General features: G+C 32.2%; 1 pseudogene; it reads right to left on the bottom strand.

Moving 5' to 3' along the window:
• Positions 1–2,167: 2,167 nt before the first annotated feature.
• On the bottom strand, positions 2,168–3,050 carry LOC149876476 (uncharacterized; annotated as a pseudogene).
• Between the last annotated feature and the right edge of the window lie 5,291 nt (positions 3,051–8,341).

The raw sequence follows: 8,341 nt of genomic DNA, 5'->3' as shown, positions 1-8,341 counted from the left end.
ACACCACAAGCCTTATCTCCTCTGTATTTCTTCAGGAAGTACTGCCAAACCAGCGAGCGATGGGTCTTTGGCATATTTGTTTAATGTTTCACAATGTTTAAATCTTGTTAAATAACATAAACAAAGTTATAAGGTTTTCAAATTCTTTAAATATAATATAAACAAATTTATACGATTTTTATAACCGTTAAATTTTGATTTACAACATTTTGCGGCTCTCAACATCGTTTTAATTAAGTTTTAACAACTTTTAAAGGTTTTCAAAGTCAATTAAATTTAAAGTTATGGCTTGTTACGGCTTTCAACATCGTTTTAATTAAGTTTTAACGACTTTTAAAGGATTGCAAAATCGATTTAAAATTAAAGCTACAACTTTTTACGGCTTTCGTAACCGTTTAATGAACTTTTTTTCGAAGTTGAACGGATTTCAACTCCGTTTAATTAAAGAAACTTCGCCTAACTGACGGCTTTCAAAGTCGAACAAAAAATATACGATTTCGAAAACCGTATCTCGATTGTTTTATCTCTGGTTCTAAATGATAACACGGTAAAATGCATTCTTACAGCACATACGCAATGACGAAATGGTCGAAAAGTTTGACAACAAAATCTGTAACGTAAATAGATGGATACGCTCATACCTACATAATACAATCCTCCATCTGAGAGAAAGGGATTAAATAGATTTAAATCAAAGGCGCCATATTTTTAATTAAACTACAGTTTATGGTTAAATTTTAAAATTAAAATAGAGTTTTATTTATCTGCAATAAACTCGTTTAATGAAGTCACAACGCGGTTGTTTTCTCAATGTTAATTTAAAAACTATTTATACCAAAAGTCGAAAATTCCAAGCATGTTTCTGCAACAAAAGAATCATGATGCGCTATTTTCTTCGTTTAAATGCTAAGCTATTTATTTAACGCTGGATTTTAAGATCTTTGTTCTAAGCGTTGCAACTTTTTGCGCACGCGTAGGACTGTTTCTCTATTTACTTAACGTGACAAGGGTTCCTCTTAAATTTGTACGAGAACCCTCATTCAATTTTTAAACTAGGTGTTAATTTTATAGGAATGCGACCGCGTGTTAATTTTACAGTAATGCGACTGCTCAAAGATTAAAGGAAAGTAATCATGTTTTTGTTACATTACTTTTTCTAAGCGCATGTCCTCAGTAAAAGCTATGGAAACTCTTCGGTTAAAGGTTCTCTCAATTCTTTGCCTTGATCATTTTTATCCAATTTCTAACCTATTAGACCAAAAAGTTGATTTCATTTATTAGTGGCTTATATTTGGATTTTTTCAACAATTTTTTCTGACCAATTATATATCACCTCTTCAGTAGGGTAAATCTTTTTTTTAACTTATGAAATTTAATCTTATATAACCAATATTTAGAGTTATCTCAATGGTGGCAAAGTTTTCAGCCCTCTAATCGTCAGACTCGGATGTCTACATGCATCATGGGCTCTTTTCCATGATAGTTGTAGGATTGCACTCTTAGTTACCGATATTGCAACAGGAATGTCAAAACTAACTGGCTTTTGCTTTTAAGCAGGACAAATAAAGTTGAGTTGAACTTCTGAGGTGTTTGAATTTTCGAAAAACTTTTGAAACAAAAATTCGGAAATCAGCTATAACTAATCCTATAAAAACTAAAGCACTAAATAAAAAAACTTTGTTAACTAGTTATATTTTAAGTCTGAATGCTAAAGATAGTATACTTTATATTATTTACTTTAAATTATAAACATTAAAATAGATTATATTATTTGATCTATTTTATGTTTTTTGATGCAAATTCAACAACGCTGGATTTTAGCCATATTGCACAATCTTTATGGTTAATTCTTCGTTTGTATCTTCTCCATGTTTTTTTGAACTCATGATGAAAAGCTTCTGTTTTCTCACAGTAAACTCCTAGGCCGCAGTTGAAAGAATGAAGAAATGAAAGTATATTTAATACTGCTGCATGAACTTTCCATGTAAAAGTGAGCTCAATACCCTTAAATGTGTCGTGCACATATTCAATTAAATCTGCATAGAACTTTTTAAATTCCAGAACAGCATTTTCGATGTTATCCCCTGCTACCATACCAAATGCTTCTGGTTGAAGGCATTTAAACTTTCTAAGGCAGTTTACAATTGATAACAATTTATACTTTCCATCATTTATGAATATCCACCAACTTCAGGAACTTGCTTGCATCCTCAAAACATGATGTAATTTGAGTATAACCACTTCTCAAACAAAAGCCATAACCTAAGCAAAGGTTAAAGTTGTTGTAGTGTTCATCCAAGGACCTAAATGTTCTTTTGTTACCAGGCTCTAGAGTGCAGGATCCCTCATAGTATAAACAGGTGTACATCCCAGCATAACTACTAATTCCGAACACTGAATTTGCACATTTAAGATCAATTGCAATATAATACTTGACATCTTGTAAATTCAGTGCCTCAATAAGCTTCCAGAGATAACCGTAAGCTTCAGAAACCCCCTCAACAATTGCTATAAGAAAGGATCTCTTTACTCCAACATCTTCGAGCTCTGAATCTGACGAGTTTTTTCTTGGGGATTAAAAACATTTACAATGACCTTAAGGAATCCATGACCTGAATCCTGAATCCACAGCTATCCTCAAAGTGGAGTCGTGGATTTATTCCTCTTTCTCCAATAATGTGCTGTATAAATGTAGATTTATCTTTTACATGAACCAATGTTCTAGAAAAAACTTCTTTTCCATCCATGAATTCTTCTATACAGGTATGGAGAGCCTCAATTTTTTAAAAAAAATTTTCTTTAATACAGGTTTGAGTTCCCGTACTAGCTCTGTATTTGTAACAAAAGTTCTTGGTTTGATTCTTTGAAAGCTCAGGAGATTTAACCAACTCCATAAGAGTACCGAAGGAAACCTGTTTCAGCTCAATTCGGTCACTTTTCTTGTCTGGAGTCCCAACAATGTTTAAAGGAGATCCTTGAGTAACCAACTGAAAATTCTTTCTTTTACAAAAACTTTCAGCCTCCATCTTTTGCTTCAGTATATCTAGCAACAGACATTAATGAAATATGTTTAACACATGGGCTGAAAAGTACCGGGCCTAACAAAGAAAGCACGGCTTTTTTTTGTTCAAAACTAGCTTTATTCATTAACGTAATCTCCATCAAGAGCAACGCAATCATTCCAGCGCCACTCTAACATTTCAATACCACTTTTGTAGAACGATTTATCTTTTGCTTCAAAATAAGCCTCAGTTTCAGCGATAATCTCTTAATTCGTGCGAAATTTCTTACCGCCGAGCATTTTTTTTCAGGTCTGCAAAACAGCCAGTAGTCGCTGAGAGCCAGATCAGGCGAATGCGGTGGATGTGGGAGCAATTCGAAGTTCAATTCATTTAGTTTTGCAATTGTTTTGATTGACTTGTGACACGGTGCGTTGTCTTGATCAAATAAAAAATTTTTCTTTGCCGTATGCGGTCGTTTTTTTGCAATTTCGGCCTTCAAACGCTATATAATATTCACTGTTGATGGTATCTCCTTTTTCAAGATAATTGATGAATATTACACCACTCATATCCCTAAATACCGAAGCCATAACCTTTCCAGCGGATTGTTGTGCTTTCGGGCGCTTTGGACGAGGTTCACCAGTTGCTGTCCACTCAGATGACGATCGTTTTAATTTCGGAATGAAGTGATGGATCCATGTTTCATCCATTGTCACATATCGACGTAAAAATTCCGGTTTGTTACGTTTGAACATGGCCAAGCACTGCTCAGGATCATCAACACGTTCTTGTTTTTGGTCAACAGTGAGCAAGCGCGGGACCCACTTTGAATATCCTTTATGTACTTTTAGTCAATTTATCCACTCTAAGCCTCATTTTTATTTTAATTTTTATTAAATTTTATCCTATGTAAGATTAAAGTTTAAGTATATAATAAGTTTATTACAACTAAATGTACATTTAAGTAATTATACATGCTAATTTTTTAACAACACGTGTTATTGAAAAACTTTCATTTTTCTCAATTCCAATTTTTTAGTTTAAAAAATCTGTTTGTAAATATAAAAAAAATTTGTATTAAGTAGTAAGATATAAATAATTAAAACAAAAAAACATAGATTAGCATGAATTTTACCTTGGTTACCTTCTCTATCCAGTTCCCCAGGTTCTCCACCTTTTTCATGTTGAGGTTAAATAGGTTTCTGTGACAATTGTTACTAATAATCTTGGGATAGTTTAGTACTTCTAAACTATACTGGTTTCAGACAAATATTTTTATCTTTGTTTCAATTGCAGGAGTGATCTTTTGAATTTTAGTTGACTTTTTACTGAACTGTGAAAGACAAACAGCACGCATTTTATGTTAACATTCCGCCATTGTATACGCAATTTATTAATTTCGCGGGTTTTTAACTGAGTTTCACCTAATTTTTTTAACATTTTTATGGTTAAAAATAATGATTTTTGAGCAAAAATTTTTTAACTTAATCCAACCCCTCAGAAGTTTTAAATGTTGTATTTGGTGTCTGCTAATGTATATCTAACTACTGAAAAAGAAAAAATAAAACCTGGGGAACAACTCAACCTGGCGGTTACTCTGGTCCACAGTGCAATGTAGAATCACTTTACAGGTCTATCTTAAAGTTTAAAGTATGTGCTAGAGCTTAACTGTAAATTAAGAAAGTGAGTCCAAATATTTTAAAAACTATTACGGCAGTGTGGTAATTTAGAATTTTACTTCAATTATTTGCGGGATTTCTCAATGTTAATGATATAAGTATTGTTGGGTTAACAATGGTAAATAACTTTTTTAACATTTCAAGTTTAAAGTAGTTTAATTTTTGATTCCAAATGTTAAATGAAAATGCCCTTTCTATATTTTTCAGATTAATTTGAAATCAAAAATGCTATCTGTAGTAAATAAAAGAAGTTCTTAAACCTGAAAATAGCGTCATCGCAAGAAGAGCGATTTCTCTGAACTCAATTATCTTTTTAAATGTCGTCTAAGATACTCTGTCAAAAGAGCGTTTAAAAGAGATTTAAAAACGCTAACCAACCGACAACAAATGAAACTGTTTTTGTTTTGTAATAGAATTAGTTTTATGTGGTGCGAAAAACAATTCAACATATTACACACCAGATGGAAACTGACAATATTGCTAGTTACTTGGCTGTTGGATGTATAATACTTAGGACTCATAATGAAAAAAGATCTTTTCATTTCAATTTAGTAATCGTCAAAAGCTTGGGGCATAATTCTGATAAACTTGCCCCTATCAGAAATTCGATTTGAAAACTCATTTGAGTGCAGAGTCCAGAGATAAGCAAACATAAAAACAGAGTTTAAAAGCAACGTTCCCAACTTTATTTACTGAGAAGGAAACTTTTTTCTGACCTAACTGAAGAGAGAAGATTGATCTCCTGCCAGTGTTGCTTTCTGGAAAAGAACTTTCTCAGTTACTCACGGTTGCCATCCGGTATAGGTGAGGCTATTTTTTTGAGTCCATTGAGTATTTGGGCTGATCCAATAATATCCGAGCTATATGTTTTATAGAACCACCTCGAACACTGTTCAAATAGTTTGTGTCTGAGTTCCTAGATCAGTAACTTAAAAAGGAGTTGCAATTGTTGGCTTGCATGCATCACAAAACTGATTATTGGAGTAGTTATCTAAATTTCAATAGGAGTTACCTTCTCTACTGTAGTTTAATTCTTCAAACGCTACTAAGAATACTAGTCAATCATAAAGCGACCAAATATGAACCGGGAATTTTAACAATAGTTGTGACAAAATTGAAGGAGACAGGCAAATTGTTGATTTTGCCTTCGAGCAACTTAAACTGCGCAGTTGGCAAATAATTGTAAAGTGCTCATGAAAGTTGTTATCTTTTCGTTGCTGCTTTTACTGACTGATAAGTATGATTTATCTTGCCGGAAAATTGTATCATAATGGCTGGATAAGTATGATGCAATTCTCTTGGCACTTAATCACAGGATCTTGAGTAGAATCATTTAATAATTAAATATTGTAATTCTCGTTTATTTTTCAAGAGCAATTTTCTTCATCCCTTTTATTTAAAGATAAATTTCGTTCTATTAGATGCTTTTTACCATCTTTATTCAAATATCTATTCTTATTTCTTTTAGGTTTATTACCTTTTACATATTTTCCATCAAGTTTATCAAGTACAAAGTTTACTGTAGTGCTGCCATTTTTTACGCGCATTTCAAATAAGGTATTATAATAAAGTTTAGGATTACTATTTGAATCTTTTTTAAAGCTCAGTATAATTCTTTTATCTCATAGAAAAGTTCTCTGGTTTGCAAGCCGGAGAATATCGAATGTTTCGGATTTCCAAGGAATAACACTTTTGCAAAAACAATTAGGCTCAAATAATTATACTCGTGATGCAAATACAGTGAGGGAATCAGTTCGAGATTTCGAGACTTAACTCTCCTCAAGGAAAGGTTCCATGGCAATATGACATGGTTATTTGTACTCAAAATGCATGTGATCAAAAATGAAGTTCCTTTTCCTTCATATCTATATATGTGTGTGTGTGTTCTTTTTAGTTATTTTATTTGTTCTTATAATTCTGTATTTTATTGTTTACCTTAAATGTATTTTGATTGTAAAAATAACTAATATAAAGTTAAATATTAAATTTTCATTCTCACTTTCCATTTCAATGAGGATTTCCATAACTTTTATTTTTGCTATATTGCATTTATTTTTTGAAAAATTTTGAAAACAGTTTGCTAAGGTTTTACAGAATAGTTCATCCGGATCATAATTCATTTTCATCAGTTCAATTTGTTGTCATTCATTACAGCTTTTTAAAGAGCAATTTGTAATGGGCAAATTTTCTTTTTTTTTTTTCATATGATTTGGCGACGAGAAAATCATTCGTGGTGATGGATTTGAATTTACAACTGTTTCATTTTCCGTTAAAGTCAAAATATCTCTTCAACTTCATTCTTTAATCGTGTAGTCTTTTCAAGTTCTCTGTGTTCTACTGGATGCTGCGTTACATAATTATTACATTTTATGTTTGAACTAGCCAGTTTTCCCCTATAACATTTTTCAAAAACATAATTTTATGAAGAATTGACATGATTGTAGTTGTTCCCCCCCTCCTCCTCCTCTACAGCTCCAGATACGGTAGCCTAATTTTTTTTGGCGATTTAACCATCAACGAAGATTTTCTCTCAACCTTGTCCATGTTGAAGTCAGAGTTTTTTCTACATACAAAAAAAAAAAAAATTAAAACCAAACACAAAAAGGTTGTGTTAGTTTAAAATAGTTTATGTTAGTTTAAAATAGGTAAGGTTTATTTACTATTTAGGCATACACTGCAGGCCAAAAGTTTCCGTACACTTGAATTTTGTTTGATTATTTAATTTAAACTCCCATAATTATTTTTTATAAATTCAAATATCATATTTATTTTATAAAAGATACATATAGTTTCTATTTAAGAAAGAAAAAAATAGACAAAAAATGAAATAAAAAAATTACTAACAACACTATTATTACTATTAAACTGACTTTTTGTCAAAAAATAACCTACGAGGTTTTATTACCTTTTTTGCGATCCGTGGCATCCTATTAATTAATTAATTTATTATTTTGGGTGTAATTGATAACCAGGATTCTTCTAATATCTGCCACAAGAGTGCTCTTTGAATGTTGGGCATTTTTGTCTGGCCTTTCTGTCCAATTCTTACTACAGTAACTATAGGGTTCAAGTCCGGTGATTGGGCCGGCCAGGTCATGTTGTTGAGGACACCATTATCCTCTTGTTCCTTTATATAATTCTTACGTAATTTTGAGGTGTGTTTAGGGTCATTGTCCTGCATAAAAACAAAACAACGACCAATAGTTCTTAAACCAGAAGGTATAGCATTGTTTTCTAAAATTATTTTATATTGTTCTTTTTTCATAATACCCTCAATTTTAACTACGTCACCTACACCAGCTGAAGAAAAACATCCCCATACCACAACTGACCCACCACCATGCTTGATTGTCGGCACACTCTAGGATCGTTTTTTCTTTTGTTCTTCTGATGTAAATTCTACGTCTTTGCCCAAACAGTTCAAATTTGGACTCGTCGGTCCATAGTACTTTTTCCCAGTCTTCTTCTGTCCAATTTTGGTGGTCTATAGCCCATTGTAACTGGTTTCGTAGTGGTTGATGAAATAGATTTTGAATGATTCCTATTAAAGCCTGAAGTTATTTCCGGGGCCGTAAATCTTCGATTTCTTTTACTCATTAATATTATATTATTATCTTCAGCTTTTGTTGTCTTTCGTGGTCTACCAGATCTTTTTTTGTC

The sequence above is a fragment of the Hydra viridissima genome, unplaced genomic scaffold, assembly GCF_058129835.1.
Source record: "Hydra viridissima isolate aposymbiotic clone 2 unplaced genomic scaffold, HvirCarnegie_v1 scaffold_20, whole genome shotgun sequence".
NCBI lineage: Eukaryota > Metazoa > Cnidaria > Hydrozoa > Anthoathecata > Hydridae > Hydra > Hydra viridissima.
This window is presented reverse-complemented; position numbering and strand designations above follow the sequence as displayed.